The sequence below is a fragment of the Perognathus longimembris genome, chromosome 5, assembly GCF_023159225.1.
Source record: "Perognathus longimembris pacificus isolate PPM17 chromosome 5, ASM2315922v1, whole genome shotgun sequence".
Lineage (NCBI taxonomy): Eukaryota > Metazoa > Chordata > Mammalia > Rodentia > Heteromyidae > Perognathus > Perognathus longimembris.
The window spans coordinates 83,727,999-83,753,568 of record NC_063165.1 but is presented as its reverse complement, the minus strand read 5'-3'; positions in this window follow the sequence as shown (position 1 = coordinate 83,753,568).

Genomic DNA, 25,570 nt, shown 5'->3' with positions numbered 1-25,570 from the left:
TGCTTCATTTATTTAACTATGCAATCATTTATTCATGGGAATATTACTCAGGATTATACGTTTTACACATTAGGCAATGGTGCACACTGTGTTACTAGTTTCGTGTTCAACATCCACCACTAGAAGCTGAATGGGGTTTCCGGTCACGTGGACATATCATGTCCCTTTTCTTGTTGTTGTTTTAAAACATCTTCCTTTTCTTTTCTTCCCAAAATTACATGATGCTGTGGACCCTTTGCGTGCTTCTTGTTCCAACCCTGGAATCAGCCATCTCTCCACACAGCCTTGCTTCTTCATACTGGAGAATAGCAGGGAACCACATTCCCGCATTTGGATGATCTTAAGCCTTCTTCACTCATCTCCAGTAGCAGCTGTAAGTCTGCAGTAGAAAGGAAGGAAGAGGAGCCCTACCGTGGATTTGCCAAGAACTGACATGAGTAATGACTTCTGAAACTCAATAATTAATATCTATCGTCATTCCTGCCGTGTTCTTTAATAACTATTTCTCTTTGTCTTTTGAAGTCCCTGAGTAGTTTGCAATCAAATCGCAGGCGAATTGTACAGTTTGCAAGCGGTGTGGTGGCACCAGCCTCCCCGCTGTTCGGATAATGATTCAAGGCCAGCCCTGGAATCAGTAAAAAGTGTCCTGCAACTCCGTCTCACTCTGTGGCAGGGCCTGGGGGAGCACTTACTCATCCAGTGAGTGTGCAACCACAGTGGATGGACACACACAGGGAAGTACAAGCAGGAAGATGGCAGCACAGGCCGGTCTGGTATAAAGTGAGACGCCACCTTGAAAATCGCCAACACACAAAGGGGCTGGAGGCGGGACTCAGCGCGGCTGCTTAGCAAGCCCATGGCCCTGCGTTCAAGCACCAGTGTCACAAAGAAAGACAAAGAAGGGGAAAGGGAAAGAAGAAGAGAATCGGCATTCTGTGGTTCGGTGCAGATTCTTGCCTCTAAATCGGGTCATCTCGTGTGTCTTGTCCCAATTGCATTTGTGCAGCTAGCTTATCGTCTTTTTCCCCCCTCTGAAATACTCTGTTTTCTGTTACCATTTAAGGAAGGAAGGAAGCCAAGTGGAGAATAGGGTGTAAGCGTGCCCTTTGCTCATTTCTACATTCACATTACACAGCTGAGATGCAGCCAGCGGCAATGCCAGGACTGGAGCAGGAAGGTAAAGAAATGTAAAAATGTGCAATAGACCACATGTCCTAAGCTACCAAGTGTGTTAAATCTTGAGATAACTGTGATTTTTTCCACTTCACGTTGCCTGGTTGCCAGATGGCCTCCATCTAGCACTTGGTGAGTTCAGACAGCTCCTCCTCCTTCATTGTCTGTGAACAGCAGGGTGCAAATGGCCCGGCCTATGGGACTGGGGACCGGGCTGGAAGGTGTCGGTGCCCCATCCTTCCCCCAATGCGCGCCATATGTCTCCACGCCATTAGCCTTATGCTTTCTATGTCCCCACCTCGGGCCTTTCTCTTCTTTTGAAAAGATCATTTCATTTTGTATTCTTGTCGTCTCTTTTGTGTTTTCCCTTTGAAAGGCCTCAGCGACTGGTTTTCAATCATTCCCCTCGTATCTAACTTCATCTCCAGGAGAGTCACCATGGAACGAGTGATCCACTCCGTCATCCATGGGAATGAACCTGACCTTGCCTCTGATGACAGAGAGGAGGGACCCTGAGGCCAGCCCGCTGGAAGGCCGTTCCCGTTTCAGCTCCCCGGCTTCCCGTGCACATCTGTGGGGCTCCTACCACGACGGCGGGGATGTGAGCTTCGCGCGGCATTCGGGCCCCAGAGCCGCTTACGTACTGACATGTCACGAGGCCCATGAGTTGTCATTGCAACGTGAAGGTGACACGTCGGGCACGACAGACAGCGGTTTCCTGACTGTGGGAAAATCGTCCTGTGTCGTTGTGGAACGGCATCCGCGTGCAGTCGATAGACTTCATGCTAACGCACCGTGGCTGCATGGCCAGGGACACTAATCTAAAGCTGTTGACATTCTACAAAGGAAGTGAAAGGTACTTTAAAAACGCCCGTGCAGTCATTATCCCGAATCAGATCCTTTTTTAAAAGTAGCTTCTGTTTAAAAAGAGGAAATGAAGCACGAGCTGTTAAAATCAGATTCTAAAAATTACCGAAGAGGAAGAGGAGGAGGAGGAAGAGGAGGAGGAGGAAGAGGAGGGAAAAGAGGAAGAAGAAGAAGAAGGCCTCAAAACTACACACATCCTTCTTTCTCCTTTTCCTAGGAACACTCATGTGTAATAATTCCAGATGTATAAAAATGTACTGTTTTTAAAAAAGGTTTTCTAAGTAGCATCTTCTAGCCTTTTACATTTAACGACAGCATGGTAGAGTCAGATCCATACAATCAAATCTCACCTTGATTCCTATCTGTCCTGTGACTGGGGAAATATATCTAATTTTCAATTCCCCTCCCCCAAGCAAATCCAAGGGAGCAGAAACAGTGTACAGTATTTTGATAAGATTAACTTACATCTTTGAATCATGACTTTGATCCATCGATCCATTGGTTGTTGGGCTCCTCAGATGATTCCATAGTTCAGTTATTGCGAGCAGAGCTACAATAATCGTGGGTATATGGATGTCTTTCTTAGGTACTGATTGCAAAGGTGAGGTCCAAAGGGGTTCCATTTTTCATGTGTTGAGGAGCCCTCATGCTGGAAAAAATTGAGACAAACCAGCTGGGTTGTTTTTGTTTTTTTTTTTCACTAACAAAACTACCCAGAGGCCAGGTATTGGTGGGGTGGTTCACGCCTCTAATCCTAGCCACTCCGGAGGTCAAGATCTGAGGATAGTGGCTTAAAATCAGCCTGGGCAGAAACATCCTCACGAGACTCATCCCAATTAACCATGCAGAAACTGAAAGGGGCGCTGTGGCTCAAAGTAGTAGAGTGCTAGCCTTGAGCACAAAGAAGCTCAGGGACAGCACCAAGGCGCTGAGTTCGAGCCCTCCAACCAACAAAACAAAAACAAAAAACTGGGCTGGGATGTAGCTCAGTGGCAAAGCACTTGCCTAGCAAGTGCAACGTCCTAGGTTTGATCCCCAGTACCAAAAAAGAAAAGACACACACACACACACACACACACACACACACACACGCACACACACACACACTTAAAAAAATGCAACCAAAACCAAAAAATCTACCCCGAATTTAAAGTTAGTGGTTGTGAATGATTTGTGAATTGTGTGTCTAGCAACTGACATTTCTGATTCGTGAATAAACAGGCACGCAGCTAGTCCTCACTTTAAGACAAAAATCCACCCCATGACCTATAGCTACCACCGTGAGACGTCAAACCACATCCTCTGCAGACACGGCCCCCAAAGCGGGGTCTGCAGAGTTCCCGGGAGCCTTCCTGGCCTCGTCCTACCCCTGCTGTGGTCTGGACTTTGCCATCCCAAAGTCCCTGTTCTAAAGGGGCTTTATTGCCTGGGGTGGCTCTGTCCAGGCGTCGGACAGCTCTGGGACACAGGCCCTTGTGCCTGTGTCTTCACTGTCAACAGCATTCCCTTGGAAGCCTCCGTGGGGACATGCCTGAGCACACGCCCCACCCCCCAGCTTTCCCACGGTGCTACCTGCGTCAGCCTCCCACCCACGGCAACCGCGGACGGCCGGCTCCCACTGTGGGAAATCCTAAATCTGTCGTCTTTGCCTGCTCTCGTTGAGTGGCCTCTACTTACTCCCATGCTTGGGAGGAACTGTGTCTCTCCAAGTCATAGCCTTCAAATGTGGAACGACTTTCATCAATATGTTTTATTGTATGACGGTCAGCCTCAGAAGTCAGCTATACCTCCCTAAAAGAACGAGTTCTGATGCTATCTACAAGTGACCAAATGACCATGATTTTTCAGCCATAAGTAATTTAAATGATTATTTTTATTTATTAAAAAAGGAGACTCCCAGTTTACTGTATATAATGCATTCAATGGCATTCTAAAATACATTCAAGGAACTATTGTACTTAAATCTAAAAAGAATAATGGTATTACAAGTACGTTTTCCCAGGAAAATTTTCAAAGACAGAATCAGAGAAAATGAGAGACAGACCCGAAAATTCAAGGCTTTGGGGAACTTTATAGCTTTCTAGTTTTAAACCATACAAAAAGAAATAAATTCAAGACAGATCAGGCAAACTCTCGTGGACAAATTCATAATTAAATAGAAAGGAAAAGAAAGAATCTGAATGATATCTTACACTCCGTTCTCTGAAAGCTTCTGGCAAAATGTTTCCACCAAAATGAGAGAAATAGCCAGTGAAGTTAAGGATTTAGGATTCAGGAAACAGGAAATACAGCACAAGGAAAGGAAAGAAAACTCCGCAGGCTCCTGGGGAAGAACCCAGGATGGAGGAGCAACCCTAGGGCTTAAGGGAGAAAGTTTTGCTTGATGAAGCTGATTGGCTGAGAGATGAACATCTTTAAGGACGCTCGCTATCCAAGGGCCACAAACCCCGCCTTGTGAGCCTGATCCACAACCCCGGCACCTAGCGCTTCTGATGCCACTGCGAGCCCTAGGGGATTAAAAGCCCAAAAGAGGAAAAGGTTGCCAGAAACATTTGACAGAGAAACAACAAGAAGCAAACATGTACTAAAAGCAATGGAGACTCCAGGGCAAAGAGGTGGTCATGCAGAAAGGAAACGCAGCAGCAAGTCTCCATGCTACAGCTGCCAACTGCACTTCATCCCTAAAACTATACAACGGTGGACTACTTAGCCGAGCAGAGTGACAATATTTAGGGAGGATGGTGAGAGCTGGGTGAGAAAGAAGCCCTCAATCTTATGCCCTGCCCCACACCGTGTCACATCTCACGCGTATTCAATAGAGAAGGGCCAGAACAAAAGAAAATATCCTGAAACCTCAATGAGCAACAAGTGAAAACCAACTGAGACACAAGAATCACTGAGCAGAGGTCAGAGTGATCGCCTCTGGAGAAAGAAAGGAAGGAAGGAAGGGAGGGAGGGAGGGAGGGAGGGAGGGAGGGAGGGAGGGAGGGAGGGAGGGAGGGAGGGAGGGAGAGAACCAAAGGAGATCTGGAGGCATGGCTCAGCAATGTGTGCCACCCTAGCAAGTGGAAAGCAGCAGTTAAAATAAGAAAGGAAAATAAAAGAAATAAGAGAAAAGGAAGGGAAGGGAAGGCAGGAGGGAGGGAGAGAAGGAAAGAGGGAGGGAAACGAAAAGAGTTAATTCTGCTGTGTGGTAGCAATCCTTTTACAACTCCTGAACTCAAATTATGTGCATGAATAATTTTGAAAACATTTTAAATTAAAATTTCAAAATTATTCTGGTCTTGTAAAGCATACTAGTCACTCATAAAATATCAACAGTCACTTCAAAAAGTTTTCAATCCTAGACAATGCTGCCCCATGATATTCCCTCTAACTCAGGGTTAGAACAATGATCCAAAATGCCTAATTCACATGATCATTACACCCTAACTAAGACAAATACAAAAACATTGTTATTTAACAACAGTTACCATCACACGTGACTAGTCCCATGAGACTTCAATACACTACCTATTCTCAGAGTTGTTTCTTGAATAATTCTGAACACTCCTGATTTTCATCGACACTAGAAACTACTGTTTTTGTTTCTCTGCCTAGAAAAAAGAAAGAAAGAAAGAAAGAAAGAAATAAAGAAAGAAAGAAGGAAAAAGAGAGTGAGGCAAAGCAGACATACGCTTGAGAGAAAAGATAAATAAGGATTCTTTTGTACCAGGTAACAGGAAACATTTAAACCACAACTGAAACAGTGTGTAGATTTTAAACCAAGGAAAGTATTGGCTGGTGTTATTTAGCAGAAGCATACAATGTTCTACTCAGCTGTCTTCAATGCCAAGCTACGACTGAAGCTTTTTTGTTTCCCAAATAAAACTTTGTTATTTAGAATAAAATTTTCATATTCATTGAAGACTCTATTTGGCTTATATTTAAAGCTTTTATTTTCACTTTGATAAGCAAATAATGGGCATGCAATAAGGTTGCCTTAGGAAAAGAAAGACATTCCTATGTATAATTATTAATATTGGACAGCATTGAGCTACTTAATATTTATGTATGTGTAACTTGAAATTTAAAATATCACAGCATTTCATGTCCCTGGTTCTCCTGGCAATCATCTGTCCTTTTCATGCTCTATCTAAGACTTGATTCATCGACTATGAGATCATTCCTGCTTGGGTGCTGGTCCCCTAGAATGTCTGAGCAATAGAGTACAATGAGTCTTGTGTTGAGAAACTTTTATGAGCACCAAGAAATGCACTTTGAATAAAAGGAGAGATGAGCTCATGCATAAAATGCACTAGTGTGAACTGAGGTATTGGAAATTGGTATGCCTTGATGTCAGAAAAAGATCTTTATCTCTCTTGACTATTGGAATGTGCAAGAAGCAAAAGATTGGATGATGTGGGAACAGTCATCTGAGGTTTGAATGTCTAACTTTTAAAACTTTTTGTTGAAAGTGACTACTATAATCAAAGGAAAACACTAAAGAATCCATCAGTGCATTTAAAAGATTTATTTAATGCTACTTTCAAAAGATTGTTAAACTTTCTGTACATAATATCTAAACATCAGGATGAAAATTAAGTTCAGCCAACCAGAAATATTGACATTACACCATAGATACCGAATGAAGGATAGCCAAGTATAAACCCCAACCCTTCACAGATTATTGATGTCTTCCTTCCTTCCTTCCTTCCTTCCTTCCTTCCTTCCTTCCTTCCTTCCTTCCTTCCTTCCTTCCTTATTTACTTATTTATTTATTTACCAGTCCTGGAACTTAAACTTGGGAACTGGGCACTGTCCCCAAGCTTCTTTTGCTCAAGGCTAGCATTCTGCCACTTGAACTATAGAGCCACTTCCAGCTTTTTCTATGTAAGTGGTACTGAGGAATCGAACCCAGGGCTTCATGCATGCTAGGCAAGCTCTCTACCACTAAGACACATTCCCAGCATGATGTATTTCTTTATCTCTACCCACTCTGACCCCTTGGGTTCCCACCCGGCACTGCTATACTGAGATTTCCTTTTGCGCATAATCTCTTCCTCTGGGGCTTCAAAGTTTCCGAGTGAGAGATTATATTTCCAGTCATCCTCAAACAGTTAAGACAAGAGTCTTGCTCTGCCTTGGTCCAGCTCTCCCAATTGTTTTAGAGCTGAAATGTCACCTGTCCTTGTTTCTTCCCAGTTTGTCTTCTCATTCAGAGGAGACAGGCTCTTCATGTACAGGATTCAATGGCACGAGCTCTGCTTTGTATGAATAGCCTAGGCCATCCCACTGTGGAGGTTCAGCCTGCTGGCAGTGCAGAGCAACATGGACTGACATGTATACTACTCAGAAAGGAGCAGGGATGAGCTTAGCATCTATGCAGAGCATGGATTTGCCTTTTCTGCTCATTGGGCCCATCAGGAGCTCAGAGAGTTCTGATGAGCAATAACCAATACCATACAACATCACCTCAAACCAAGAGCCCCACATCGGCAGAAGAGGAGAGGTGACAGGGAAGGGCATCTATTCCTGCCCTGCCACCTCATAGCAGCCAGGAAGTGTCAGCCTGACAGAAGGCAAGGATTGTTGGAAAATCTTCCCCAAATGCAAGCAAGATAGCAGATGGAGCCGAGAGTGGGCTGTCCACCGGAGGAGCTATATCGGTAACATGATAAATTGGAAAGAAAATGCCCTATCAAGTATGATAATATTATCCCTCTAGTCCATAATAAAATACCTCTCAGGTTGAGAATTATTATTAATATCTGTTTTACAAATTAGTACGGTGGGGAATTTTCTCTCTAGTCATTGCTCTAAATTTACTGTAATTGGAAGGAACACATTTAGAAAAGCAAGTAGATTCAGAGACAGGAAGTCAAGGTGATTGCCAGCTCTTCCGCCGAGGTCCTCCACGAAGTCCTGGGGACAGAGGTGACAACACACGAGCATATGGAAGACAACCATCAGGGAGTATGACTCATCATCATAACGAAGGGCTACATTTTTAGCTATTATGAAATACTTCCTTGCCATTTTATAGTCTAATCATAAGTATCAAACAGTTTGTAATTCTTGTTATAAGGTATGAATTTCAAAATCCTTTTCTTTGACAAATCTAGAACTAAAGAGAACCTTGAATTTTATTTAATTTAACTTTGTTAACCAAATAGATCCTCTTAGGTTGCTTATAAGGATTTAAGTTTTCATACCTCAGATGTTAAAACAACATAAGCAATGTTCCTTTGGAACTTTGAAAGCACTTGTTTTTGACAGGTGCCCTGAAAATTATTATTCTCAGATTCTGAGGTGTGTGTGTGTGAGAGAGAGAGAGAGAGAGAGAGAGAGAGAGAGAGAGAGAGAGAGAGAGCCAGACAGACAGACAGACAGACAGATAGCAGATGACAGAGACAGAGAGAGAGGGAAGGAGTTGTCTTCTATCTTTCCTCTAAAAAATTTAACAGATTTTTAAAATACAAGATAGCTCATTTTCCCAACGGGGCACAGAGACAACAGAAAGGAAGGAAAGAAACTACAAACCTCTGACCGTGGCAGTGTTTTTAGAGGGAAGACAGGACCCAGGCAAGTTGTAGGAAAGCACAACGTTGACGTTTAAGCTCTAGGCTCTGTAAGAGTTTTGGAAAGAGCCAAAAAGCTACCACAGGCTGCCAGTGGACCAGGGGGCCTAGCAGGTGGCAGCCAGGTGTAATCCTGTAATGAGAGGGGGCGGAGAGCCACAGAGGGGGCCAGGATGGGTCTCCCGTGGAGTGACCCCCTGGGAAGGCACCCTCTCTCGCTGCGGCCAGCGTGCACTCCCAGTCCCCGCCCCCGGTGTGACCATCCTTGGCTTCCATAGGCTCTGGACAAGTTGTATAACAAGACAGCGTGTCAGAGAGCGTAGGAAGAAAACCAGAACGCATGCATCTACCATCGCCTTTTAAAAATACAGTGAAGGAAGCAAGCAATTTCTGATCAAGTATGACCTTCCTAGTAACTTCTACTGGCATATGCCTTCCCTGCTGATTTCTACTCAGGTGTGCCATTTAAAGTCATTCTAGGGTGAGAAGACAGCCGTTCTCGGGGAAGGAAAGTCTGTCTGCAGTTCTTAATCCTGTAGCAATTAACCATGCATGCTCTAACCTTGTGAAATCTTATTTCTTCACTAGATAATGGCTTTGTATTGGCTTCATAATTATAGTTCCGAGTAGAATTTAGCAGTAAGGAGAAACATGAGCTTTGTCATTACAAAACGAAATTATCTCTAACATTCCTTCTACTCAGGACATACCAGCACTTAAAATCCTCTTGTTAAAGAAGACAGTTCTTTTAGGAAAACGAGGCGCATGCCTCATGGTTACAGTGCTATTCTTATGCTTCGTTAAACAATCAGATAACCTGATTCATAAGGAGACATTCTGAGGAGTCCGCCTTCTTCCCCAGGGTGTGGCTCCGCTCCTTACACAGCTTGCAGCAGCAAGTGTACAAGTACTTGTGTCACAATAGTCATCTGTAAATTCTCATATGCACAAAGGGGAATTTATAATATTGTGTCAGGCATAGAGTTGAGCCAGGTGCCAGTTGTGGACACCTGTCATCCTAGCTATGCAGAAGGCTGAGATGAAATGATTTATATCCATGAGACTCCATTTCAATGGAAGAATCAATGGTGATATCTGCCTGTTATCCTAACCATAGTAGAAAGTGAAAGATAGGAGGATCATAGTTCTGGAAGTATTCCTGGACATGACCCGAGACCCTGTCTCAAAAGACGGATAAAGGCCTCACTGCCCGCCAAACAAGTCTGTAGCCCTGAATTCAATTCTCAGAGCTGCCACAATGGTGTTTTCAAGCCATAGATTTGGTAGCATCGGGCATGCAACTCGAGAGACTCAAAGTGAGTGGAAACAGCCCTAGAAGACCGGCAGCACACACCTATCCAGACCATGGGGCCAAGCCAGGGGCATTTCTGGACACCTGTTCCTGCGACACCTCCTACCCATATCCCACTTTTAGGTCACTCCTCATCAGTACAAGTGTCTGAGGTCACTCTGGAAGGATCTAGAAGGCCTCTTTGGGACAGTCTCAAGTGTGCTGGGCTCTGCAGCTGCCCTTCACAAATAAAGATAAACAGATCTTCTCTATCTGCTTTAACTAGGGTTTGTTTCTGAGGTAGCTTAGGCCAGTAGCCTGCTCGGCTTGGAGCCCAAGTATGGTCCTGGGATCTCCTAACATGGCAAGTAGGGCCAAGGTCAAAACAAGACCGGTGACCATGAGCTGATTCCACCATCATAACCAACATCCCAGACATAATATGCAATTGCCTGCCTCCCGTCCATGGGTGTGTTCCCCTAATGACCACCAGAATCCCTGTTGAAGATGATGCCTGTTTAAGAGCTGATGGCTAGGCACCCAGAATCCTAGCTACTCAGGAGACTGAGACCTGAGGATCATAGTTCAAAGCCAGCCTCCTGGGCAGGACAGTCCCTAATACCGTTATCCCAAATTAACCACCAAAAATACAGATATAGAGCTATGACTCAGGTAGTGGAGCAGCAGCCTTGAGCACAGAAAGGTAAAAAGCTAAATGCAAGCACAAGACCCTGAATTCAAGCTCGTATTTGTATGAGCACAGGTACACACACACACACACACACACACACACACACACGTGTGCACACACACATGCATGGTTTGACCACTGAAAAAGCTTACTTTAATGAAGAACAACAGGTAATGAAGCAGTTAAACCACATCATTATTCAAACCATTTAGCAGGCTAAAAGTTCCAGATCCCAACAAACTTTACAATCCCACCCCCACCTCCAACCCCAACTAAAAGTTGGGATCATTTATAAAAGTGGTTACCAACACATTTGTTTTCTTGTTATGAAAACTTGCTAGATTTTGAAAATTACGTTGTAAAATATCTTCCAAAACTACCCTCTGGGAAATTTTCAACTGCCCAATTTTTATTTCTTACTGAAAGGCAACTGGAGTTCATTTACACAAAACATTCCTCTAAGCCATAAACCATTTAATCATTTTTTTTCCCAGAAGTAATCTTGCTATTACTGTTTCCTGCCTTTTAAAACATATTTGTGTAGAATCATGGCATTTAGCTTTATCCAGAAGAAATTTGGTTCTTGAATAAAGATAAAAAGTTATTTCTATTTCTAAACCTGATTAAAGCTTACTGAAGCTTGACATAGTGAAAATAGAAAACTAAATAAAATTTGGGGAATCGTAATGAAATCAGACAAGCCTAGACTCAATGAATGTTTATTCACATTTAACTTAAACTGCCATTTCTACCTCCTAAAGATATAAATTAGTCATTGCACGCACTGTCCCCAAAACTTGAGCTAGGATTTTAAGCTATACCTAAATGTTTCTCAGATTCTAATCTCACTAAAGTTTGGGAAACTGGCTCGTCCTGTGAATACAAGGAATCCAGTTTTCGGGACAAAATTTGACACCTGTCTGTAGGTCAAATGCCCTTGAACTCATCGTGTGGTTCTACCTTGCAGCTATGGGAAAGGGTAGGGCAATCATGGCTGGGTCCAACAGAAAGAGGCAAACCCCTCACCCAGCCCACGGCAGACCTCCCTGCAGCGTACGGGGATACGAGGCAGGCATGGAGGCTGCTTCTGCGACGGTGTTCATCTGCACTGGCTACACGGTAGCTCGGGGGGCTGTGGCTGCAAGGCGGGGGGCAGGCTGGGATGTGTGCAGGCAACCATCAAGGGCAGGGAGGTGCCATTTCCAGTGGTTTCCTAACCAGGACCCTGTCCTTCACTCGCCGTGTAGTGTAACCCATTGGTCACACAGATACACTCAGCCAAAAGTACCACCAGACCCAGGAAGAAACACAGGAAGCACAAAGACATGACCCACCCGATAGTTCCGGTGGAAAAGAAAGCTCGGCTGTTTCCACGTCAAACTTGGAAGCTACATTCCAGCGGAGAGTGTCTCGGAGCCTCGTTGCACATCTGTAGAATGAGGGTGACTGTCGAGCTGAATCCATGGTGGTGTGGTCCTTCAGGAAAGTGGCCCCTGGCCCACCGTGTAGTTGCTCAGTGCAAGTCCGATGTCAGCGGAGAGCGGGCAGCACTGAGCAAGACATGGAGACCGGGAACCAACAACACAAACAGGTACAGTTGGCACTTTTCAGAGCATATTATTTACAGGTTTCCATGTGAAAACTTAATATTTTAAGAAAATTTTGAGTAATAATGTAGCATCTGTCAAATTTTTTCACGCTGGTAATCAGCATTGCAAACAAAGGCAAACTTCCACAGCTCAGTTCTGCCTTGATTAAAACTTAGGTTGGAAATTTGGACGTAGAACGGGGTGGCACTGAGCACTGCACTGCGTGGATGAACCGCTCTGTTGCCCTGCATTTCCTTTGCAGAATTACTTAAAAATAATATAAAATATACCTTAAAAAAAGAGTTCAGGAACTAGGGTTGTTCCTAGACACTACCCGTATCCAGAACTCCAAGGACGGTTCTGTAATTGGCAGCCAAATCGTCCCTTTGCTGTCATCTTTTTGTGCTTAATGGACATGATGTACATTCAATAAAGTATATCATTCTAAAAACAACAACAACAACAAAGAAATTGAGAAGTGGCTTAAGTTTAAGAAATAGTGGGAAAGATGAAGTCCAGCTCCTTCTCCTTCCATTCTTCATGGAGGAAAGGCGGGAAATGGTTATCCACGCCATCGAGATGCCTGAAAACACTGACGCCCCGACGCCAAACTCGGGCTGCAGGCGGCCAGAGGGAGGGACAGTGCCCACCCCGAGGGGATGTCCCGACTAGCCCTGGCACACCTCGCCATCCTGGCCACCCCGGGAGGGGCGCGGGGGCCGCCCTAGGCAGAGCCCCGGGCTAACAAGGAAAGAACCCAGAAGCAGTACTTTCCCGCCATTTCCACAGGGAAGTGCTTCCATGGCAAGGTTCTGGATTGCTGAGAACCTGCATCCCACTTGGTGTGAGGGGGACCCTCTTTTGTCTGAGGACTCCAGGTCTTCCCACCTCCAGCTGGAGGGAGACAGGAGGGGCTGGAGCTGGCCGGCAGGTGTGCGCCCCGCCAGCCCCTCCTCTCCTGCCGGGCTATTTACCAGCTCCACTTCCCTGCATTCAGCTGAGACTCGGGAAGTATTGCCAGCTATGAGGTGAAGGCCTGTAAACAGCTGAGAAGTTATGGAAATGTATGAAAACCACACGGGAAAACATCCCAAGTCTTGCTTTCAGATGCTGCCTGTCCAAGAAAAAAAAAAAAAAGCAGGTATTTTTTTCAGACAACCAGCATGATTTCCGTGCTGTTTTCTCTCCCCCAGCAGCACTGGGTACAACACGAACATCGCTGGTGTGCACAGCCAGTGATTGGAGATGACTGATGTGAAAGCATAGCGAACAGATCAAATCCTACACGGTGTGCTTCATTTGTATCTTCCTGTTATACTCACATTAATAAGCATTTAGAAAATAAAAGGCTTGTGAGTTGAGGCAAGACAGGAGAGGAAGTGGAGGCCAAGCCTGGGCATATTAAACTTGCAAGGAGGTGCTAAAATAGCTGAAAGAAAATTGGAAAAAGAAGCTGTGCACAAAGCTCACTGATGGATTCCATTTTCATACGAGTCCTGACACCTGCTCTGCTCTCCTCAACGAATGCTACATTCATATCCATAGTTTGTCCTCCACATGCAATTATAAACTAGTCTACATTTATATCCATAATTAATATTTTCCTTCTGCCACAAGGGGGTTGGGGAGATAGGTTGCTTAAAACAAGGAACTCCCAATCAACACTGTGGTGCCTACCTGTAATCTTACCGACTTGGGAAGTGGAGGCAGAAGGATCATGAGTTTGGGGTCAGTAAGGCAGAGCTCATGAGACCCCATTTCAAGAACAAAATGCCCCCACGCAAAAGTAAGAAAAGAGGAGGGGGATAACAGGGCAGGATGCACAGAATTACTTTCTTCTAGCGTATTTGAAACTTTTCATAGTAAATCATTTAAAGTATTTGTCTTCCACGTTCAGTGATACCAGGAATGGCCATTCTGCAAATGGGTGGGAGCACACCGGGTCCTAGTTACCATGTGCCGGAGAACACGGGGGCCCTCTAGGGCCATGTTCAAGCTCAGCGCGGCTGTGGCTTCATTCACAACTTCTTTCTTGTGTCAAGAAAGGAAAGCTGGTGGTCCTTCCTGGTACAGTGGTGCTAATGATATGTGAAGAGAGCGTGGCATGGAAAACTGCGTTTCCTCTCCTACAACGCCACTGTTCTCCACATGCACTGGAACTGTCTCCCGGACCTCTAGCCCCAAGATGAAACCCTCCAGATCCATTCCAATTCTAGCCTGATCTGCTTTCCAACTGAAACTCCCATTAAGACATGGACAGGAAAATTGAACCTACCTAGCTCACTCACTGCGTCTCAGTTTGCAAGACTGAATTTCTGGCTATGTATTTGCACAGGTATCTTCAAATGGAGAGGTGTGGTCAGACTAGAGAGTGAGGCTAATATTATGTCTGAATACGTTGAATGTGTTTCTAGACAAGGAGTCACAGAAGTGCCTGGAACATCACTGATACCAACTTAAAAGAGAGGATGATGGTGAAGGAGCCTGAGAGCCACTGGAAAGACAGGACTGATCAGAAGGAGAGCGCCAGCCCCCTGGCACTCATTCAGGGACCACCAGCCATTAGGTCCATTACTAAGTCGTTGTTTCCTAAAATGAATATGACTCCGAATTTCAACAGTCTCCTTCTCCAAACACAGATCATTCTTAAGGCCCTGTTTCTTTTTTCGTTTTTTAAAATCTTTAAGTAGCTGTACAAAGGGGTTGCTATTTAACAAAGCAGTTTGTTTTTTGTTTGTTTGTTTTTCTTATTCATTGTCAAAGTGATGTACAGAGATGTTACCGTTTCATAAGTTAGGCATTGGATACATTTCTTGTACTGTTTGTTACCTCAGTTTGTGACTACAATGAATCTTGATCAATGTCACCTCTTTCAACATTCTCACCCATCCCTTCCAACCCATCTCTTCCCTCACTTTTTCTTAATCTTATAGGATAGACATTAAATTCTTGACTGTATTTTTCTCATCTCCTTTTTCTACACCTTTCCCATTTGACCCCACTCCACTCCTATTTGAGTTCTCCCTTGAGTTTACAATACTTCAGTCAATACATTTGTATATACTGACATACCACCCAACCAATTTCTTGTAAGTTTATAAGATAATTCTAGCTTCCACATATGAGGCAACACATACAAACTTTGTCTCTCTGGGCCTGACTTACTTCGTTTAACATAATTTTTTCCATGTCTTTCCAATTCTTTACTGTTGATACAATATCATACACAATGGAATATGTCATATTATATATATCACATTTGCTTGATCCATTTATCCATTAAGGGGCATCTGAGCTGATTCCATACCTTAGCTTTGGTGAATAGTGCTGCAATGAACATGGTTGTGCTAGTGGCTTTACTGTATCCTGGTTTGTGATCTTGAGAAGAAATGCCCCAGAGTGGAAACACTGGATCATAGTAGGGTAGTTCTATATTTAGGTGTTTGGGTGTTGGGGGTTTTTTTTGAGGAATTTACAAACTACTTTCCAGTGTGGTTAAACATTCCGACCAACAATGTATTGAGGTTCCCTTTTAGCCACATCCTAGACAGCTTGCAGAATGAGAGATTTCTGCCAGCTATACATAAGCCAGTGTCTTAGTATACAGGATATAAAGAAAGCTTAAAATTTAAACCCTCAAGGAATCAACATCACAATTAATAAATGGGCCAATGAGCTAAAGAGAGACTTCTCAGAAGAAGAAATGAAAATGGCCAATGGACACATGAAGAAATGCTCAATATCTCAGGCTGTAAAGGGAATGAGAATCAAAGCAACACTTACCTCCCCCAGAGTTAGAAAGGCCATTATCAAGAAAACAAACAGTAACATGCTGATGAGGGTCTGGGCCAAAGGTCGCATTTCTGCCCATGTTTGGGGCACTTCACACCTGGGCCAACACTTGATCCTGTACCTGGTCTACGGTTTCTGTTCTCAGCTGTATTGCCTGTGATGGTCCTGCGGTTGTAGGAAATGAGGTGTGGTAGGCTGGTCCCTAAGTGCAGCTACAGGCCCTTTGAGTTTCCGTGCCAAGGCCCAGCTGCAAGCAAAGAGAGCCAGCGCAGTCCAGTTCATGTAGAACATCCAGTCCCTAAGAGGAGGTGTGGGCAGTTTGTCAAATCGGCGGGTGTGGTCACCATCACAAGCTCAGCAGCAGCGAGACTGTAGCTGTCTGTCCCTGCAGCCTCAGGACCCCTCGCTGGGGCAGTCTCTGCTATCAGGGACCTCCTCACACACGGGCTTATTCGGGCCTCTGCTTCCCCATGACCATTTATGGGCATTGGTAAAGTAAGGGATACGTGTTCCGCCCAGCTGGAAGGGGAGAGAGGCAGGGAACGCACATGGCTGGCATGTTCAAGTTCAAGTCCTGCAGTGGGGTAATCGGTGCTTGTATAAGGCACTCTCCGATTCAGGACAGAGAAAGAAAGAAAACAGGAAGCATCTGGTGCAAACCCGTTGTAACATGTGTTAGACACTTGTCATAAACGAAACACACAGGCACCCACCCCCACACACACATACGTACACGCAAAATGTGTTCGCAACCCAGCTATCACAACTGATTTCAAGGGAGAGCTGCGCTTTCAGGGGCCGATCTCAAGCAGTGCCACGGAGGATGTGACTCGCCTTCTAAGGCAATGCTTGTTGAAATCTCCCCTTCTTCTCCTCAGTTCCCCGTAAGTTACCTCTCCTAGATCTTTCTGGAGTTGCTTACTCAGCAAAGCGGCCGCTATCTACAGATGGCTGTTAAAGTCAGTTAGGACAAAAGCAAATTTAAAGTTCCCGTCACACTTGCCATCCCCGGTCCCCGGCAGTCCCTGCGGCAGGGACAATTGCATGGTGGAGCTGCAGGAAGCCCCCAGTCAGCAACCCCAGGCTCCTCCCAGCCCTACCCATGGGTGGCCTGTCCCCTGCACCCCAGCTCTGGACTGAAGTGGTGAGGACTCTGGTCCAGCCTTGCCCTGTTATCGCACCTTTCAGTCACGTCCTTCTCTGTCATTTGGGTTTTCTAACTTTACGTCATGAATGGACGCCGAGACGGGGCCGACAATGACGGAAAACTCCCTCGAGGAGATGGAAGAGTGCAGTGGGGTGGGAAATAACTGCGCGTTAAGATATCTTGTCCCGATCACATCCATAGCAATAACTGGCATAACCTGCCTAATGCCTTCCGACGCCCTTCATAGGTTATAGACTATATATATTTACTATCGGACTTCTAATGCGTATTCTGTTACTTCTGGTGAGAAGGACTTCAACATCTGAAAACACGAAAAAGGAAGTCTGACAGACCACAGGTAGCAGGGTTCAGGCCAGCTCCCCCCACCACCGGGGACGCGGCCTCCCTCTGCAGATACAGAAGTGGCCATTCCTTTGGCAACATAAATAGACAAGGGTCCATTTCCCAATACAGTAACTGAGAGGCCTCTGCCACAGACTCCTCGAAGAAACAACGCCCTACTGGATCGTGGCCCGCATAGTTTGGCTACAGACATTTGCAGATTCGAAGTTAATTACAAAAATGACTAAGAAATGCTTTCTGTTTGGGACATGGGCAATATTTTCCAAGTCTTCTGCTCTGGTCTCAAAACTAAGTCTTAAAATGAATAACCTAATAAGCAGTTGGGAAAGTCCCTGTCTTATCCCTCATTACTGGTAGGCTCTGCAAAACCATCTGATTTTAATCTTCCAGCTCGCTTTACCTCATTTTTAAAAAATCCATCCAGTCAATGAGGAATTAGTGCAAAACAAGTCGAATGTTATGTTCCAGGGCTTGCCAGAAATTCAAATGCAGGCATTTCTAGTTTGGTATAAAAATCAAGGTAAGAAATGTTTTTAGTTCCACAAACTGAAGCACAAATGCGCTTACTCCTTCATCCCAGAATTCACATCAATGAGATCAACAAGCCTTTTCCTCTGACAGAGCACAAAGGAGCTTGGCTTAGAAAAATGGGCACATTCCGAAGAGAAAGATAATCTCTCCATTTTCCTGACTCCCAGTCAATTCCATTTTGCCCAAGTTAAATTGTTTTTAGAGTGTAAATTGGAGCACATCGTAGCTGAATATATTGGTATTTGCCTCTCACAAATTTAGGGAGTATATGTGTGTCTCCAGATAAAGTTATTCAATCAAGGCGTAGAACTATTTTGCATGTAAAGTGAATCGGGAAAGTTTTAGCAGAGCCTGGGAACTGTGTGCCAGCATTTGTGGGCTCAAATATTAATATTAACTCTCAAGTGGGAATTGTATATTTTCCAAATACCCTACCTTGTTTTGTGAAGGAATTACATATTAAATTTAATATTTAATGATTCTTGAGAGATTAATGAATACATTTACATGTTATTAAAAGCAGACTATTAAAAACAAAAACAAAAATGTGAATTATCATAGAGCCAAGATTTAGAAGAAAACAAAAAGATGCCAAGCACAGACACAAACTGCCAAGGCTACTTTCAGGATAGAAATCCTGCCCTCGCTGTGCCTGGCTTTGTAAGGCCTACATTTTCAGTCACTTAACATTTTCAGTCACTTACTTTCTTTTAACCTAAAAAAAAAACTAAAGCATTTTCCAAGCCTATGGCCTTGGAGCTGCGTTTAGCAGGGCATTCCATCCATAAGAGTCGTGAAGAAACTGTATTTTGTTTTACAACCGACGGAATTCATTCTAATAGTGTCCCAGAACAAGGCAGAGAGCATCAGGGGACCAAACTGGAAGTCCTGTCACTCTCCTCCTCCTCCTCACCCCTGACCAGGCCCCATTCAAATGCCCTCCCCCCACTGCCTCTCAGTGACTCCATGTTGAACATTGTCCTCTCTCCTCTCCTTCCCTCTGTCTGCCCCCACCTCTCACACCCAGCCCGACAGAGAACGAGTTGGCCTTGAGACTATGGAGGGGCTGCAGTCATAGGAACTGAGCAGAAGGCCAGAGAGGTCAGGTCAGCCCCAGCGCTAACAACCTCATGGGCTACCAGTAGAGTTCTCAGTCCTTACGTCACTCTGGAGGTGACGGTGAACGTGGCCTGGTTCCCCGAAGACTCCCAGGCTAGGGAAATGGGTCCCACCCTGACTTGCAGCCTCCCCCCCCCCAGACTGCAAAGGAGAGGGGGCACCACACCCAGACTGAAAGGAGGAAATGCGGAAGGGAGCCGGCTGCTCTTCACCGGGGAACTTAGAAAGCGCCGCCTCCCGTGGCCTCCAGTGGCGCAGACGGTGCTCTGCTTCAACGCTTGATGTCCGCACTTACCTAGCATCTTTGCTGTGACATCGTCAGCCAAGCAAAAGCGTAAAGAAGGTTTCCTTCAATCATCTACAGAGCCCTGGACAAGTCAGCTACTCAGTCATGTCATCCTTTTAGGATGAGAAATGATAACTTCCTACAGGCCAGTTAAGTGAGATCACTCCCCGGCTTTGCAGGCATTCCTGGGGAGATCTCTTTACAAGCCAGGTTTCTGAGATGCGCAGCTGTTTTGTCCCTCTTGACAATAGTTGCTGTGTGCTGGCCAGGGAGGTCGCTGGGCTGGCGGCCGAGGACAGGAAGGACGCACAGAGGAGACGCGGCCGCCACGGGGCCCTTCCTCTCACGCACGCCCTTCACCCTCCAAAGCATGATGAAGCCACGTCTAGCCAGCGCCAAAATGATGTCCGACCACTTCTCTTCTCCAGTGAAAATGCTGCGCAGTGATGGCTTGTGACCCTACAGCAAGGACCAGGAGCCCACCGAGGACAGATTGCGGGGTTCATTCCTCCAGCTGCTCCCCACTGGCACACCTGGCCTTAAGGCCGATGGCAGGAACGGATACCTGCCTTTCCCAGCAGCCTTCGCTCCAGGTGTGCCTGCTGTCTTTGGTTCTGTTTCCTCTCCTGTGAGTGACAGGTGCCAGCTTTCAATAACCTATAACCTCCCAGCCTGCCTAGCCTCTGACTCCCCGCTTCTCGGGGTGTCCCCGAGTTGGCCCGCCCATCCATCAGTCACCACCGCGACACGCGCTGACGTTCACTGCTGCGGTCCCGGGCTGATGGCTGGGCACGGTCTCAGCGCGAAGTCATCCGTCACCTCCTCCTTCCGTGTGGAAAAGGAGGTGGAGACTGGTGAAAAGGCCGAGGTTGCAGCTAAGAAGCAACGACCACACACCTAAATCATTCTAGCGCCAGAAGGCCTACTCAGTTCCACCTCTGAAAGAGTACCGAGACACAACCTATCCCCAGGAACCCAAGGAAGAAAACAGTTCAAAGAGACAAGTGCTGAGACTCAGTCAACTTAAGTCAACATGAATTAGTCTGGCAAAGAGGAGATCCAGTGTTTTGAAAAGTCACCCTCCGTGTTTGCTTCAGGAAATTTCCCACACAGCCATGACCAGAAGCGAGAATCTGCTCCGCTGAGCAATACGTGCTCGCTACACCAACCTTACTCACCAAGATGCATTTCGTGACCCTGCACATCAATTCCCCCCTATTACAATCCAATTCCCAGTACTTCAAACCGCTTAATCTCGGAGTGCCTAGCACTCTTAAATTAAATCTCATTTGACCCCCTCCTGAGATACGGCTGCAAGTCTCCCTGCTTCTGGAAGCCGTGATAAACATGGTTGCCTTACTAATGGGTCTTTTGGGGATTTGGGGAAGCATCGGGTGGGAGCTACCACTGATCCTCACCAGCAGTGGAACAGGCTCCAAGCAGACACTCGCTTTGAGAGCTTTGCTCGATAGTTTTCTAACTTGTGATGCAATGGGCATTCAGATGCCTTTCTTTCTGTCGCTGTTGGGGTTTGAACTCAGGGTTTCACAGCTGCTCAGATGACTTGCTTGGCTTGCTTGCTCAGCTGGCATTCTGTCACTCAACCACCTAAGCCAGGTCCCGGGAACCCGCTTTCTGCAGGTTAGGATGGAATGGAGTCTGGAGGACTTTCCTGCCTGGGCTGGCTTCAAACTGAACTTCTCCAGGCCTCCGCCTCCTCAGCACCTACAGTTACAGGCATGAGCCACAGGTGCCCAGCTCTCTGTTTTAATTTTCATGAGACATTTTGACTTTTCAATTCTCAAAATTTTCTTTTACTAGTACACAACGGGTTTGTCGTGGGCTGGGCAGTGAGGGCCATTTCTGTCCTAGGATTTTCCTTTTCCACCTGAGAAATCTTCTTACATTGTCTATTTGATGATTTCTTCTACTTCTCTAGGCGAAGCCTAGAACTGGAACTTCTTATACTAGTCCCTAATTTCCTTATTATTTCCCCATCCTTTAGGGTTTTTTTTTTATTTATTGGTGCTTTCTACAACTTTATCTTCAAACATTTCTATTGCATTTCTATTGCGTTTTTAATTTCATTGAGTTCACATAACAGTTACTTGTTTGACTAGGTGTTGACTATACATTTAATTTCTGGGAGCTCTGTTCTCTTCACGGCAGTCATGCATATGTCTTTGAGAGGACTAATCACATTTCCACGGTCATTCTCGTGACATGGCCAGTTTCTCTTAAGCCATTTCTTTTCCCCCCTCCCCGATTTTATTTCTCTCTTTCAGTTGGAAGTGACATCCGTGAATATCAAACACTAGCGTGCCTCCGAGTCCCCTGACTGCTATTTAACACTGACTACAACACTCCACCCCAAGAGTGTTTGTTTCAGAAGGTTCTGTCAAGGCCGGATGATCCGCAATTCGTCCAAGTCCTCAGGGGACACCCGTGCTACTTATGCAGGGTGAGGCCCACTGTTTGGGGTGCAGAGGCTGACGGACAATAAAAGTGTTCCTCAGATCGTGGTTTCAAGCACACCTGAAGAACTCAGGGTTCTGTAAACCGGGCTCATGGTCAGTCACATTTAGCTGAAATATATTTCTACCTATTTGTAAGATATTCCCGGGTCAATAAATAAATAATATGATTATAATCCCCAAGATTGTGCTTATAAAATAGACTATTTTCACAGGAAAATATAAAATCAGAGAATAAATAGCAAGTTCTGAAAACAAAAAAATCACACCAAGTGTGATCCTAGAGCAGTTCAACTCTTGAGACCCATTGTCATTTGCAGTTTTCCCCTTTCATCAGTTAAAAATAAGACACACAGCGCTCTCTCGTGGTACAGTTGCTCATTGCAGCCTAAGTCGTGAGTCGTTCTAAAGTCAAGCAAACCTGAGCAGAGGTTCAATCCCTGCCCCCAGGACACAAGGAATAACCACTCACCCATACCCCATGGGTCTCCTCAGGGGCCCTCTTTCACACTTGCATGTGACAGGTGCAAAACCCGAGCTGAGAAATGTAATTATTTAGCCCACCCCTAGGGTCCCCCTTCCTGGTCCCCTTGCTTTCTCTCTTGCCTTTGCAAGAGAGAACCGTGGAGGTCAACTACATGTGAAAATGTTGTTGTTTTTCCATGGCACAGGAAAGTCACCTGATGGCTATGGGTGGGGTTCCCAGCCCTTGCTGTCTGTCTCCACAAAGCATGACAGAATGTGAACTGAACACTGTGCAAAAGCCGATCCCACCACGAGGCCTGGGGAAAGCCACGGATCCCACCGCGAGGCCTGGGGAAAGCCACGGAGCTGAGGAAAAGCCAAAGATTCCACCACAAAACCTGGGGAAAGCCACGGAGCTGAGGAAAAGCCAAGGATCCCACCACAAAACCTGGGGAAAGCGGTGTCTTTTTCTTCCAGGCAGCACTACATCCAGACACAGGTTTACTATTTCCCGAGCCTTTCTAGCCCCTAAAAGAATGTAAAGATTGTACATACAAAACAATAAATAACTATAAAAATCATAAATCAGATGAACAAGTAACTGTGGGCTAAGATCAGAGCCCATGGTGTACTCAACAAATGGGGTAAAGAGAACATTTGTGCAATTGAATTTAAGCTGATTGACAGAGAGAATACTAGGTTGGTAGCTTTGTTTACTTATTTGTTTGTTTGTTTGTTCTTCGGGGCTAGAGATCAAGTCAAGAGTTTCATGTATGCTACGCACTTTACCACTGAGTTATACTCCCAGCTAAGTTGTCTTTTAAAAACCATCATAATGCAAAATCCACGTAGATCCTTTAAGATTTTATTCTTATGAATAAAAGAAGATAAGGAGAGCAATGATCCTTTTGTTCACAATAATATTTTGTACATAATGCATATGATAAATTTATATTGATACAACTATATAATTTTATTAGTATTATACTATATTTACAACTGTGGAAAATATTAATTGCAATTATACTATATTATATTAACACATTACAACACTATACATAATTATTACCATTACTATTATGTTATACATAGTCAACACAGTGAATACAGATGCTTTTTTGTTTTTCATTCTGTCCTGGGACGTGAACTCAGGGACTGAGCTTTGAGTTTTTGTGTTCAAGGCTATCACATGATCCATAGTTTCACTTCTGGCTTTTTTAGTAGTTTATTGGAGATAAGAGTCTCTCAGACTTACGTGCCCGGTTGTCTTCCAATTGCAATTTTCAGATCTCAGCTCCTGAGTAGCTAGGATGACAGGCGTGAGCCACCAGCCACCAGCCTTAACCAAGTGGTTTTCAAAGCATCAAAGGATACATTTCTTGAGACGATCTACAGTGTGAGATCAAAAGATAGGTTCAGAATCCCCAAAAGATGTCTGTGATGCGGATCAAGTCCGTTTCCCAGCTGTCCGGAGAGCAGAAGGGAGAAGGTATGTGTTCCAACCTGCCCTCTGGGGTGAGGCTTTCTCTGGTCTTTAAGTTAGGAAACAACTGCAGTATCATATCGCAGAGGCAACAAACCAAGGCATGGAGGCATTCTGGGTTTTACTTAGAGTTATAACCAGGTAAAACCTAGATGGAAACCCTCCACGAGGCCCCCGTGGCCCGGCTAGAGGTACGCGCAATCGCAGGGCAGGTGCACTGTTGGATGTTCGTGTCCAATCAGAGCAGGGGTGATGGGGATGTGAGTTGCTGGGGAAAAGGCTTTCAGACAAGAGGATACAGATAGTTCCGTTCAGAAATGAGTAAGAAGATAATATGTCGCCTTTTGCACAAAAGAAAAAAAATCTGCCCTGAGGAAACTCTGAAGATCTCAGAAAATTCAAAATCTGAAAGATCTTAAAAAATCCCCACAGTGCTGTGTACTACCCCGTGTGGGCTTGGGACGTCCGTTGGCCTTCCTGCACTTCGGTTTCTTTATGTGAAACGGTTAAGCAGCCTGACAGGAAGGAGCCCGTGTGCTTACTTCACAGAAAGCATGGCCGTTACCAGCAGTGGGGGGGTGGGGGGGGGAAGTGCCACCCTTGGCGTCCTGCTTATGCATGCACCCTAGACCGAGAGAAATGTGCAGAAATATTTACCTTCAAGTAAACTTGAGGGCTTACCTTCTGGTTCCCTAGAGCCCCACCCGCATTTCAGATGGAGAAACCCAGAGTTCTCTCAACATGCCAGCAGAGAGGGTCCTCATTGCTCAGCATGCACCCCGGGTTCCGTGCTCCTTCCCCCTCACCCCCTACTGCCGTGGAAGCCGGAAGGAGCTCTCATCTCGTCATCTTCGGCCGCCTGTCTCTGCCTGAAATGCTGGCTGTGTAAACCCCACAGCAGGGAGGTCTCCATTGAGGATCAGTCCAACCCCCCCCCCCCCCAGGGCACACGTCAGCAACGCCTGGACAGTTTGGTTATCAGACCTAAGAAAGGAAGACACGGGAAGATGCCTTCAGCGGGCCGCACCCAGAGATGAGGCTAACGACCTCTGAGGTACCAAAGAGCTCCCAGAACAAAGAGTGTCTCCGCCTACACCGTCTGTGGTTCTGGAGCTGTCACTGACCCCACTGTGGCCCACGCCAGCCGAGACCCACGCCGGATGATCCACGCGGGAGTGTTTTATTCTGTCAGACTGTAGACATCCCGTGCTAAATTTAAACCTGAGCTGGCTGAAGGCAATTCAAAGCCTTTCCTCAGTTCTGATTGTGTTCAGCAATAAAAGGCCCGCTTTTCCAACAGATCTCAAATAGGACTTCAGCAAATTGCCAGAAATGTGACTTTTTTTTCCTCTGCGTATATTCTATTGCAGACAACTGCAACATCTGTGAAGTCAGCGATTTGCCTTCGTGGTAATTTGTGACCCGACCTTAAGCTTTCTGAGACAAGTGTGGGAAACCAAGCATTCAGCTTCATGGCAACTCTTGATTTGGGAAGACTGTGAGCATGCGCACACAGAGAAGAGGCGCACGCATGCACAGACCCCCCCCCCCCACACACACACACAGTCATATGCACAGACACACATGCACAGAACTCACACTGTTCAGGGGTTCCGGGGACTGATAAGACAGCTCCCTCCGCAAGGGAGCGAGACACAAAGTGGCACAAGATGGCGGCTAAGGAGCAGCTGCGAGCACGCCTCTGTCCTTCCCACCCTCCCCTCTCCCAGCCAGGCAGA